Genomic DNA, 14,386 nt, shown 5'->3' with positions numbered 1-14,386 from the left:
ACTTAGCCAGTATCTGGGTCTCTGTCCCTTTATCTGTATCAGGCCAGGACTTCACTTCACGCTGGGCCGCACCGGCTAGCTGCCCCATTTGTATGCCCACCTTCTGGCTCTCAGTCAGCGGATACACCCGGAACAAGCTGTGCAGCCTTTCTCTGAAGTTGCTCAGGGTATGTGACTCCCCGGAGTACTGCGGCAGCTATTCTGCTCCCGGGATGTACGGCATTGTGATCGGCATTACCGACGCTACCGCGGGGGCTGGGGCGACGGCGAATGGGATTATATCGGCCGGTGCTGCTGCGTCTTGAACTACTACAGCCACCGGCTCTCCCTCGGTGTCGGACATCTTCCTCCCCCTTAGTGAACCTTACCAGGCTCCGCTTTCTTTTTACAATCTCTTCCGAGTAGCGCGGGGTTAACGACCCTCCGCTCTGATGGCGCGCTCCCTTCGCACTCTTTTTCGGGCACGCCCCCCTTCTTCCTGCACTCAGCGAAGCTAATGGCGGCGGCAGTCTTCAAACAGTAAACACACAGTCTTTTCAAAGGCGCACAGTACCCGGTGGGCGCCGGGCACAAAATCCTGTTCACAGCGCCAAAGTTGACTCGCCCACCCCAGGGCTATGGGACACCCGGTGCCGGGCCGGACTAGTCCGGGGGTCGTCAGTGGTGGTGGGGCCCGACTCCGTGGCCCTGGTGGGTGTCAATTTTAATATGGCTGGTGACTTGGGGTTTGAATAAAGTTTGTGTTCGTGACGCCACCTGTGGTATGTGGCTATTAAGCCGCCGCTGCTGTATGGGGCCTCCGGGGCTGTTGGAATGGCAGCTAGGATGGTCCTGCTCCCCACAGGTGGACCGGTACCCCGGGGCAACAGTTGGTGTTCATGAGAGTCTATGGTGTGAATAACACGGTGCAGAGCCGACAGGCAGTGAAAGAAACAGGCACAAACAGTAGTCTCTTTACCTTCTCCTCTTTTACTCGGCAGCAGTTTAGTCCAGGGAGACCGTCACAGATGGTAAAGATGGTCCGGCCGGCCTGGAAGTGCCTGGGGGTGATCTTTTTGGCCAGCTGAGTATGAGGCCTACTCCTGTTCTTTTCTTTACTATTATAGGACCCTGCTCTCTGGATCTAGCAATGGCCCTCTTGCTGCTGGGACCGGTGGTACGTCCCTTTCCCTCTGTGGTAGGCTGCGCAGGCCCTCTCTGGTGCTTCTCTGCTGGAGTCCACACCAGGCCCTGATGATGCAGCTGTACCTTCGGGCTGTTTATGGGCCAGGTGCTTGCAGCTCTCCTGCCCTTCGGATTCGGCTACCAGGGAGTATTTTAAGCCCTGGTGGCCACAGACTCCGATGTCCGAGTCTCTTCTCTGTCTCTCTGCTACTCCTGCTTCCCTGGGCCAAGCTGCTCCAGCTCTAGGCCCCAGATCCACAGGACAGCACACTCTGCATCTGCTTGCTATCACTTCTCTCTACAGACTGAACACTACTTCCTCCCTAAGGTCAGACTTAAGGAATGCTCCCTGGAATTCCAGGTTCAGAGCTCCCCCTGCTGGCCGGAGGGAGAACTGCGTTGGATGTTAAACTTACTGGCCAATAGATCTCCCAATTACCTCCAGGCTCAGCATTAACCCTTTGGGAGGGCAATGCTGTTGTGGCGACCAGGTCCTGGGGCGCCACAACTACTCCTCCTATTATCCTCCTCTCCCCTCAGGACTACTCCCCCATTATACTCCTCTCCCCCCAGGACTACTCCCCCTATTATACTCCTCACCTCTAGGACTACTCCTCCTATTATCCTCCTCTCCCCCCAGGACTACTCCTCCTATTATACTCCTCACCTCCAGGACTACTCCTCCTATTATACTCCTCTCCCCCCAGGACTACTCCTCCTTTTATACTCCTCACTCTCCAGGACTACTCCCCCTATTATCTTCCTCTCTCCCCAGGACTACTCCTCCTATTATACTACTCTTTCTCCAGGACTACTCCCCCTATTTATACTCCTCTCCCCCCAGGACTACTCCTCCTATTATACTCCTCTCCCCCCAGAACTACTCCTCCTATTATACTCCTCACCTCCAGGACTACTCCCCCTATTATACTCCTCTCCCCCCAGGACTACTCCTCCTATTATCCTCCTCTCCCCTCAGGACTACTCCCCCATTATACTCCTCTCCCCCCAGGACTACTCCCCCTATTATACTCCTCACCTCTAGGACTACTCCTCCTATTATCCTCCTCTCCCCCCAGGACTACTCCTCCTATTATACTCCTCACCTCCAGGACTACTCCTCCTATTATACTCCTCTCCCCCCAGGACTACTCCTCCTTTTATACTCCTCACTCTCCAGGACTACTCCCCCTATTATCTTCCTCTCTCCCCAGGACTACTCCTCCTATTATACTACTCTTTCTCCAGGACTACTCCCCCTATTTATACTCCTCTCCCCCCAGGACTACTCCTCCTATTATACTCCTCTCCCCCCAGAACTACTCCTCCTATTATACTCCTCACCTCCAGGACTACTCCCCCTATTATACTCCTCTCCCCCCAGGACTACTCCTCCTATTATCCTCCGTTCCCCCTAGGACTACTCCTCCTAATATACTCCTCTCCCCCCAGGACTACTCCCCCTATTGTACTCCTCTCCCCCCAGGACTACTCCTCCTATTATACAACTCTCCCCCTAGGACTTCTCCCCCTATTATACTCCTCACCTCCAGGACTACTCCTCCTATTATCCTCCTCTCCCCCCAGGACTACTCCTCCTATTATCCTCCTCTCTCCCCAAGACTACTCCTCCTATTATACTCCTCTCCCCCCAGGACTATGTCGTGGGCGGAGGAGGGGACGCTGCGCTCTCCCACTGCTCGGGTCTGGCCGCTGCTGCTCGGTTGTGGTTCGAGCGGTGGGCCGGATCCCGGGAACTCGAGCGGCGTTCCTCGCCCGTGAGTAAAAAGGGGATTTTGATTGTGGGGGTTTTGATTATTGTCCGTGACGCCACCCACGGTTGTGGTGATATTGGTGACACCACCGCTGCTCTGGACGGGGATCCCGGGAGCGGTGACAGGGAGCAGCTTTGTAGTTAGTTATCCCCTCTGTGGGTAGGGGGTTGGTTGTCCCGGGGCCCGGTGATGGGGTAGGGATGGATGGCAGGCAGGTTACGGGGCCTGGTGAGGTGCAGGGTCGCAGGGGCAGCGCTGTGCCGCACGGCACGGTGGTACTCACTCAGCCAATGATGAGGACACAGTTCTCGGTAAAACAAACGGCTTGATGGACGGGTCCCACAGGCGGCTGCGGTGTTGTTTCTCCCGGCAGGTTGGTGGTGACTGCCTTTCCCTGCACCTATGTACGGTAGATGGTTCCAATGGGTTCCCACTGGTAACCCACTCCCCAGCTTGGATATGGGCTGGAGGAGCCCCTTTTGCCCGCAGGCTCTGGCCCTGAGAAACGGTTGCCTTGGCGGTGGCGGTGTCTCCCTCTCTTGGTTGGACTGTTGCCTTCTGTCGGGACTTGGCTGTTGGGAAACCCAGGAGGTTCCCTTCACTAACGAATTCGGCAAATTCACGGCGACTCCTAGCCTTGCCGGGGTCCGTAAGCCCCTGCCAGATGGTGCTGGCTTCTCTTTGCATACCGGTCCGATACTGCCAGGCCACCGCCCGTCCATGGTCCTTACAGTAGACTCCAATCAGCCACTCCTGCAGACGGTCACCACCGTCTGCCAACCTTGCTGTACCGCCCGGGCCACACACCCGGACGCCGTCAGTTAGTTGCTCCACTACCACTTCTCTTCCTTCCACCTTCACCTCCAAAACTAATCTGTTTACTTTTCCCGCCTCCAGGACTGTGAACTCCTCAGTGGGCGGGGCCAACCGCCTGGCCCACCCCCTGGTGTGAACATCAGCCCCTGGAGGAAGGCAACAAGGGTTTTGTGTCTGACTTCGGTGTGCCTGACCGGGAGTGTGGGGTGTGTGGGTTTTGTGCTCTGTGGCCCCTGGCTTGTCCAGGGCGCCACTTTCCCCTTTAGTTAAATGCAGACCGTCCGCGGGCTGCCCGTCCATCATCGGTTTTATTTTCACAAACTGGAAAATATAGAAAAACGGTAAAACACAGATTACAATTATAATAACATCTTCCCACATCGGGAGGTACTCTTACTTAAACGTTGCGAAACGGTTACGGCTTCCGCTCTCTCCCACCCAAGCAACCTGGCCCTGATGCTGCACCTAAGCAAACAGGCAGCACCCCTTGACCCCAGTCCTGCACAAGTTGCCCGAGCGGGTTCTGTCCTTTTCAGGGGACCCACATCCATGGGGAACCCCTGAAACCCCCAGAGGATCGCCACCGGTTCTGGTGGTGGCTGGGCCCCAGCCTGCTCCACTGCGGGCCCTTCCTCCAATCTGCCTCTCCGGAGGCGGTAACGGTGGAAGCCACAACAACATTATTATTTACATGCCACAAGTTTGTGGTTGCCCTGCTAGTTCTCAGGCTTGTCCATAAGGAGTTCCTTATGCATAATTGTAAAGGGGGACCAGTTGCCGGCAACGACCGGTGCAAATCACGTTGACAATCAGGTAACTTTTCATCAATTATTCATTCTTTTTCATTTTCAAACTTTCAAACAGTACTTTTAACACACACACAATTTTTCCTTTTAAAGAGTAGTTTCCCTGTACCTAAGTGGGGGTCTACCTAGGTTGGGACGAGTGGACCTCCGGGGTCCTGTGTCAGTGGGGACAGGCAGTGGGGCAGAGGGAGCAATCAGTTCCTCTTCCCTGCTATCGTGTGGGGCAGGCGAAGGCATAAGGGAGCTGGGTACAGGTTCATCCCTGGGCACTGGCTCATGGTCGACCACTTCCATCATTTTCTCATCCACGGGTTTTGGGAACAGTATCACTGGAAGAATCACCATGCCATTCTGTGTAGGCCAGTCCGCTGGGAAGTCACCCATCACGGTGTGGATTACCTCTTTTGCCTTCTCCGTCGGTTTAGGAATCGGAACTTCAGCCGCTGCCCTCAATTGTGGTGGGCACCTCTTTAGATGGTCCCGGGAAACCGTGGCCAAAGTGCCCGCTTGGTCTCGACTGATCTGGTAGGCCTTCCCATCTTCCCATCCTGTGGGCTGTATGACTTATGGGGTTTGCTCCGATTGATCATCCAGCTTGTGGGTCCTCCTCTTCCACTTCAGCACTAAATCTCCAGGCTGGAAAGAGCCAGCAGACGCCTTCTGGTTGAAGCGCTTCTCCTGTTGTTCCCGACTCCGACTCAAGTTCTTCTCAACATATTCCTGAATCTGTCGGTACTGCACCCTCCGCCGGGTGTCCCATTCAGCTGTCGAAGGGAGTGCTTCTGGGACTTCCAATCCCATTTCCAGGTCCACCGGCAGCCGGCCGGGGCAAGCCCTCATCAGGTATGCTGGGGTGCACTTCGTTGAGCTGGAAGGGATATTGTTGTACATATCGATCAAGTCAGGTAGCTTCTCCGGCCACAGGTTCCGTTCTTCTAGCGGCAACGTCTTGAGGAGGCCCAGGACCAAGTGGTTCATCTTCTCACACATGCCGTTGGTTTGGGCATGGTAAGGCTTGGTCCGGATCTTCTTGCAGCCGTACAACTGACAAAACTCATGGAACACTTCCGCTTCAAAGGCCGGGCCTTGGTCAGTAAGCACCTTCTCAGGGTATCCATGTGGTCGGCAGAAATAAGCCTGGAACGCTCTAGCGGTGGTACGGCCAGTTAGGTCTTTGACTGGGACAACCACCATGAACCTTGAATAGTGGTCTACTATGGTTAGAGCGTAGGTGTACCCACTTCGGCTGGGGGTGAGCTTTACATGGTCCAGGGCGACCAGCTCCAGCGGTTGATGTGTAACAATCGGGTGTAGGGGCGCTTTCTGGCTGGCCTCGTCCTTCCTTCTCAGCGTGCAAGGGCCACACTCTCGGCACCAGGCCTCTACAGACTCCCGCATCCCGCTCCAATAGAACCACTCTCTCAACAGCATTTCCAGTTTCTTCCATCCGAAGTGTCCGGCACCATCATGGTATGCTTTTAGGACGGTGGGCACATTAGCTTGGGGAATCACCAACTGGCGGATTTTCTCATGAGTCTTTGGGTTAATCAGCTCACGGTACAACTTCCCCTGGTGTAGATATAGCCGGGTCCATTCTCGCCACAGGCGTTGGGCTTCAGCTGGGGCGGCAGGGTCTATTCCAGCAGCGCCTTGTTCCACCAAGATCTTGACTAAGCGAACAGCGGGTGCCTGGTCCTGAGCTTCTTGCCACTCCTGGCTGGGCAGTGGGTCCAGGTTTACCCGTTATTGATAGACATGCACCTTCTCAGTCGGTGGCTGATGAAATGCAGGCAGCTCCATCTCTTCGAGGTCGTCATCCTCAGGCCCTTCTTCCAACAAGTGGGGCATCCGAGAGAGTGCATCGGCATTAACGTTGGCACGGCCAGCCCTGTACTTGATGGTGAAATCGTAGTTGGCTAGCCTAGCCACCCACCGCTGTTCCAACGCGCCCAGCTTGGCGGTGTCCAGATGGGTCAGCGGGTTATTATCCGTGAAAGCGGTAAACTTTGCTGCTGCCAGATAATGGCGAAACCGCTCGGTGATAGCCCACACCAGCACCAGGAGTTCAAGCTTGAAAGAGCTGTAGTTCTCAGGGTTCCTCTCCGTCGGTCGGAGCTTCCGGCTGGCATAAGCAATCACTTTTTCTTTTCCGTCCTGGACCTGGGATAGGACTGCCCCTAAGCCTACATTGCTGGCATCGGTGTAGAGGAAGAAGGGGTGGTTGTAATCAGGATATGCTAGGATTTCTTCTCCGGTCAGGGCCGCTCTCAGCTAACGGAAGGATTCCTCATGCCTTTCTTCCCACACCAATGGGGCTCCTAGGGGCCTACCACCTTTGGTCTGTCCCACAAGGAGGTCTTGCATGGGGGCAGCCATCTTCGTGTACCCCTTGATGAAGCGACGGTAATACCCCACCAGGCCCAGGAACTGTCTCACCTCCTTCACCGTGGTCGGCCTCGGCCAGTCCTGAATGGCGGTGATTTTCTCTGGATCAGGGGCGACACCTTCTGCATCGACCACATGCCCTAGGTACTGCACTTTGGGTTTTAGAAGATGACACTTTGAGGGCTTCAACTTCATCCCATATTTGGCAAGGGACGCGAACACCTCAGCTAGGTGCTCCAGGTGGGCTTTATATGTCTGGGAGTACACAATCACATCATTCATGTACAGCAGGACGGTTTCAAAGTTTAGATGCCCCAGACAGCATTCCATCAGCCGTTGGAAGGTTCCAGGGGCATTGCACAGCCCAAACGGCATGCTATTAAACTCGCAGAGTCCCATAGGGGTAGCAAATGCAGTCTTCTCGCGGTCTTCTGGTGCCACAGCCACCTGCAAGTACCCACTGGTGAGGTCAAGGGTGGAAAAGTAATTAGCGGTTCTCAGCGCAGCCAGAGATTCCTCAATACGGGGCAGAGGGTAAGCGTCCTTATGTGTTATCTGGTTAATTTTTCGGTAATCCACACACATCCGCATGGTGCCATCCTTCTTCTTAACCAGAACCAACGGGGCGGCCCAGGGACTACAGCTGTCCCTAATAACCCCTGCCTCCTTCATGTTCCTCAACATGTCCTTGGCACATTGGTAGTGTGCAGGGGGAATAGGCCTGTACCTCTCTTTGATAGGGGGGTGCTCACTGGTGGGGATATGGTGTTGGACCCCTTTAATCTGCCCAAAGTCTAGGGGATGTTTTCTAAAAACCCGCTCATACTCCCGTACCACTCGGTATACCCCTTCTTTGTGATGTGTAGGGGTATCGTCAGTGCCTACATGTAGCTGTCGACATCATTCGTCTAGCTCCCCTTGGGATGGGTGAGTGCTAGCAGTAGGTGGTGAGGTTGGGGGACTGGCCTCGTGGATGGTATGGGGATCCAAGGTGAACAAGTTGGCAAGAGTAGCGTACCGGGGAAGCCTGACTTCTTCCTCCCCGCAGTTCAGCACCCTTACGGGCACTCTCCCCTTCTTTACATCTACCACCCCTCGGGCAGCCATTACTGTGGGCCAGTGTTCAGAGGGCATGGGCTCTATCATGGCGGGGTAGTCACGCCACTGGGGCCCTACCGCTGCCCTACACCAAATCATCATCTCGCTCCTGGGAGGCACAATCAAAGGAGCAACATCCATCACTCTCACCCCACCCATCTCTCCTCCTGTCGTGTTCACATGTTGGCGGTACATCAAGGCTCGGATCTCATGCTGCACAGATCTCTGTCGGCTCCCCGCCGCCGTGGCGGCCAGCTGCTGCAGTAGGGTCAGCACGTCACTCATACAGTGCTCCATCACGTTGGTCCCTAGCACTACCTTCGGGTTATGATCACTGGGTTCATTCATTATCACAATCATACCCTGGTGTTGCAGTTCAGCTCGCCCCACAGTCATGGCCACTTGTTTGTATCCCACTTGGGTCAATGGGAGTCCATCAGCAGCAATCAGTGTTATACTGGCATCTGGGGGAGCCAGCTCGTCTTTTCCCCAATACCGTTGATACAGTATGTATGGTATAGTGGTTACCTGTGATCCAGTGTCCAGGAGAGCCATCACCGGTATGCCATCCACAGCCACGGGGATGATAGGTCGGGCCCCGATGTACCGGTCCCGCCAGTCTGGGGGGGCCATGGGGTTATACTCCTGAGGATTGGCCCGTGGCCCCAGGGGTTGCTCGTTTAACGGACACCGTCGGGAGTAGTGACCGGGTTTGCTACACCTGTAACAGATTGGGGGCCCGTTCCGTGAGTCATTGGCCCTTCTCCGCTGCATCCAGGGGACGTCCTCAGGGCTGTCGGCGAGCTGCATCTTCACCGGGGCCTGGGATCTGGTCGGAGGCTGGAGTGCGGCAAGAATCTTAGCGAGGTCCCCATCCATGCGATGAACTTGAGCAGTGAGCTCTTCCATCGTTCCGCTTGGGGCTGCAGGCACTGGAGGTGCTGATGGGGTGGGGGCCACCACGACAGGAGCAGTCTCAACCGGCCACGGGGCTGGCTCAGGGGCTTCACATGCGGGGGGTTGCAGAGCTTTAATGGCCCGTTCCTTTAATACGGCAAAGTCCACATCAAGGTGTTCTAGGGCCCACAGCCGAAGCTGTTTGCGGTCCTCTGAGGACCTCATCCCCTGCACAAACTGCTCACTTAACATTTTGTTACTGTCCACACTGTTGATGGTGTCCACCCGCTTCAGGGTGCGGAGTGCGGTTTGCAGGCGCAGAGCATAGTCCCGAATGCTATCTGTTGTCGGCATTGATAGAACTGCATAAGCAACTCTGCCTCGGTACGAGTCTCAAATGCAGCCTGCAGCTTTTCAAATATGGTGGCTACAGAGGACTGGTCCCCCTCAGCCCAGGTCTCCGCCTCTTGCTCAGCCGCGCCGGTTAGCTGCCCCAGCACTAGCGCTGCACGTTGTTTATCCGTCAGGGGGTACAGTTCTAGCAGCGGACTAAGTTTTTTATGGAAAACCTGCAAGGCATCAGGTTTCCCATCATACTGCGGTAGCCAGGCAGCTCCGGGCACATAGGGCAAAGAGCTGGGGCCGCGGCGCCCCCCGCCAACACGGCCGGGACCTGGGCAGGCCCATTCCCATCTACGGGTGCTCCCGCGGCTGCGTCCGCCGCTCCTCCAGCGGCTTCGTCGGGCGCAGGCATCTTGTTTCCGTCCCCCTTAGTCTCTTTCCAGCTCCTCCTCTACAAGGGCGGGGTTTTGGCCTTCGCGCCTCCACTACTCGAGGAGACGCTCGAGTGAGAATTCTTCGCACCCAAGATGGCGGCTTCACAAATTTTCCGGCCGGACACCTCCGGCGGTCACACAAGGCGCACTTCCACCAGTCGGTAGAACGGTAGGATCCTGTTCGTGACGCCAAGTTGTCACGGGCGGAGGAGGGGACGCTGCGCTCTCCCACTGCTCGGGTCCGGCCGCTGCTGCTCGGTGGTGGCTCGAGCGGTGGGCCGAATCCTGGGGACTCGAGCGGCGTTCCTCGCCCGTGAGTGAAAAGGGGATTTTGATTGTGGGGGTTTTGATTATTGTCCGTGACGCCACCCACGGTTGTGGTGATATTGGTGACACCACCACTGCTCTGGACGGGGATCCCGGGAGCGGTGACAGGGAGCAGCTTTGTTGTTAATTTTCCCCTCCGTGGGTAGGGGGTTGGTTATCCCGGGGCCCGGTGATGGGGTAGGCATGGATGGCAGGCAGGTTACGGGGCCTGGTGAGGTGCAGGGTCGCAGGGGCAGCGCTGTGCCGCACGGCACGGTGGTACTCACTCAGCCAATGATGAGGGCACAGTTCTCGGTAAAACAAACGGCTGGATGGACAGGTCCCACAGGCGGCTGTGGTGTTGTTTCTCCCGGCAGGTTGGTGGTGACTGCCTTTCCCTGCACCTATGTACGGTAGATGGTTCCAATGGGTTCCCACCGGTAACCCGCTCCCCAGCTTGGATATGGGCTGGAGGAGCCCCTTTTGCTCGCAGGCTCTGGCCCTGAGAAACTGTTGCCTTGGCGGTGGCGGTGTCTCCCTCTCTTGGTTGGACTGTTGCCTTCTGTCGGGACTTGGCTGTTGGGAAACCCAGGAGGTTCCCTTCACTAACGAATTCGGCAAATTCACGGCGACTCCTAGCCTTGTCGGGGTCTGTAAGCCCCTGCCAGATGGTGCTGGCTTCTCTTTGCGTACCGGTCCGGTACCGCCGGGCCACCGCCCGTCCACGGTCCTTACGGTAGACTCCGATAGGCCACTCCTGCAGACGGTCACCACCGTCTGCCAACCTTGCTGTACCGCCCGGGCCACACACCCGGACGCCGTCAGTTAGTTGCTCCACTACCACTTCTCTTCCTTCCACCTTCACCTCCAAAACTAATCTGTTTACTTTTCCCGCCTCCAGGACTGTGAACTCCTCGGTGGGTGGGGCCAACCGCCTGGCCCACCCCCTGGTGTGAACATCAGCCCCTGGAGGAAGGCAACAAGGGTTTTGTGTCTGACTTCGGTGTGCCTGACCGGGAGTGTGGGGTGTGTGGGTGTTGTGCTCTGTGGCCCCTGGCTTGTCCAGGGCGCCACAACTACTTCTCCTATTATCCTCCTCTCCCCCCAGGACTCCTCCTCCTATTATACTCCTCTCCCCCCAGGACTACTCCTCCTATTATACTCCTCTCCACCCAGGACTTCTCCTCCTATTATACTCCTCTCCCCCCAGGACTACTCCTCCTATTATACTCCTCTCTCACTAGGACTACTCCCCCTATTATCTTCCTGTCTCCCCAGGACTACTCCTCCTATTATACTCCTCTCCCCCCAGGAATACTCTTCCTATTATACTCCTCTCTCACTAGGACTACTCCCCCTATTATCTTCCTGTCTCCCCAGGACTACTCCTCCTATTATACTCCTCTCCCCCCAGGAATACTCTTCCTATTATACTCCTCACCTCCAGGACTACTCCTCCTATTCTCCTCCTCTCCCCCAGGACTACTCCTCCTATTATCCTCCTCTCCCCCCAGGACTATTCCTCCTATTATCCTCCCCTCCCCCCAGGACTATTCCTCCTATTATCCTCCTCTCCCCCCAGGACTATTTCTACAATTATACTCCTCTCCCTCCAGGACTATTCCTCCAACACACACACTGCACAAAACATACCTCCCCCCAAAACACACACACCCACACAAACCGTGCAATACACACAGCACCACACACACACACAATGCTGCAGACACACAGTACTCCACACACAACACAACACACACAACGCAACACACAGCACCACACACACACACACAACGCTGCAGACACACAGCGCTCCATAAACAACGCAACACACAAACAACACCGCTCTCACACACCCCCACCCAGACAACACCCAGAACATTTACAGCGCACTACACAAACACTTGGCAACTACAGACAACATCTATATATATATAACAAAAATCATACAGTAACTATGCAATAAATTCTAGAATACCCGATGCGTTAGAATCGGGCCACCTTCTAGTTTTACAATATTACTCTGACACCAATCAATGACAGGATTATGCATATGCAGCCATGGGATTGCCAGTACTAACCTCGCAGGTAAGTTGTTGAATACCTAACAGGAGATGGACTCAGCATGAAGTGTTCCCACTCTGAGCATGTATTCCACCATTACTAGCTAGGTTAACCACATAATGTCAATGGCAACAATTTGAAAGAGTCCATCCAATTTAACTTTCCCTATTCATAGTTTTGTAATCAGAAACAATGTAATTAGATGCAGACCCACAGTCAATGAAAGTGCATGCTAATAATGATTGATTCTAGAATAGTAGTTTCACTTTCAGCAATACTTTATTTGGCCTCTTGCTCCCAGAACTCTGGCCCTGCAGACAAAATACTATTTAAAAACCCTACTTGGAATCTCCAAATTTCCAAAAATTAAGGTCAGGTAACCGGGAAAGTGGCAAAGATTGGCACAGACTACAAATGGATACTTGGGATCAGCCCTGTAACAATGCCTGAACCAACATTTCTACCTTCACCAGAGACAGCAAGATCACAGACAGGCATAGGCCTTTTGCTCCCAGAACTCTGGCACTACACCATCCTCTAGTCTGCACAGTCTGGGACTGGGATTGGAAAGTCATTGGACATCCACAACTTGTTCATCTTTATGAAAGTTAGTCAGTCTATGCTTTCAGGGAACAGCCGGATGCGCTTATCTGTCAATACACCACCAGCAGCGCTGAAGACAAATTATGAGGGATGGCCAAAACGTCCAAGGTGTGACTGGCAAGCTCAGTCCACTATTCCATTTTTGAAGACCAAAATGCAAAAGGGTCCAATCCCCACCTTATGGCATCAATATTGAGATCTAGATACTCCTGCACCATCTTCTCCAGTCGTTCAATATGTGTCAGACTTCTACTCTGTTCTGCTGATGCATGAGATGACCTAAAAAATGTGTGCCAAACCTCACAGAAATTGTGTCTGCCACTTGAACTGCTGCTGCTAATGTTTCTGCGTTGACAACACAATGTTCCCATAGTTGGAATTCTACATCTGCCATGCACGCTGTGTTCTTTAATGCTGTCTTATGGAAAACTACTGTTAAGATGGTCTACAAGCTTGTTTTGATACTCCAGCATCCATGCGTTACTTTCCAGGGGGAAGTATCTTGCTAAATTTACTTTTCTACCATAGATGTAACTAGAACCAATAGGCTATAATGGGAGGCAATCACAAACACATAAAAATGCATTATAAATGTACACATACAGTTAATAAACATTGCCATAACACTTACCGGTCCCCGCGATCCCTCCTGCACTCTGTCTCCTGACGCTATTCCATCCGATGATCGCTGAATCCTCCCGGTGACCGGCACTGCCAGCAGAGATGCAGGACCTATCGTGACGTCAAAATAGCCATGTGACCAGTCACGTGGCTATTATCTCATTGGCTACAGACTGGTCACATGACTATGACGCGTCATGTAGGACCTGCGAGTGCATCTCTCCGGTACACGGTGCACATTTGTGTATCGCCGTGTACCGGCGACATGCTGTAGCACATGGTCGACTCCCCGTTCCGTTAGGGACCGGCTGACACAGCCGGTCATTAACGGAGATTACCGTTGCCATACTAACGCAGTTAGCGGTGACGTCACCGCTAACCGCGGCTCCGGGAATCACATGATCGGAGCCCTGTTGCTATGGTAACGCGTCTGTCACCGCCAGCAGCCAGCAGCACTGATCTCTCACTCCGTGAAGGCTGCACGCTGCTTTCCGTGCACCCTTCACAGAGTGATTTCTGCACGGGAAGCAGCGTCTTCCCTCATGCAGCAGTGATGTAGCAGAGCTGCATTTGTTGAACGAGAAAGACAGAAGACCATGGATCGTGGAGGGCTGACAGGGGGTAATAAAGATGGAGTCTCTAATGTGTCTGTGTATTTATTTCTATTAAAGTATTTTTTCTCTGTGTGGTGTCTTTTTTTTAACCCTTTATTGGAGATTCTTAATGGCTGGGTCAAACGTGCCTGACATTAAGAATCTCTGGCTTAATACTAGCTAGTAAAACAAAGCCAGTATTTACTCATGATTACCCAACAAGCCACCCGGCTTCAGGGCTGTTGGAAGAGTTGGATACAGCGCCAGATGATGGCGCTTCTATGAAAGCGCCATTTTCTGGGGCGGCTGCGGACTGCAATTCGCAGCAGAGGCGCCCAGAAACCTCGGGCTAACCTGTGCTGCGGATTCCAATCCCCAGCTGCCTAGTTGTACCCGGCTGGACACAAAAATGGAGGGAAGCTCACGTTGTTGTTTTTTTTAATTATTTCATGAAATAAGTGAAATAATTAAAAAAAACGGGC

The sequence above is a fragment of the Anomaloglossus baeobatrachus genome, chromosome 10, assembly GCF_048569485.1.
Source record: "Anomaloglossus baeobatrachus isolate aAnoBae1 chromosome 10, aAnoBae1.hap1, whole genome shotgun sequence".
Classification (NCBI taxonomy): domain Eukaryota; kingdom Metazoa; phylum Chordata; class Amphibia; order Anura; family Aromobatidae; genus Anomaloglossus; species Anomaloglossus baeobatrachus.
Note: the sequence above shows the minus strand (reverse complement) of the source record.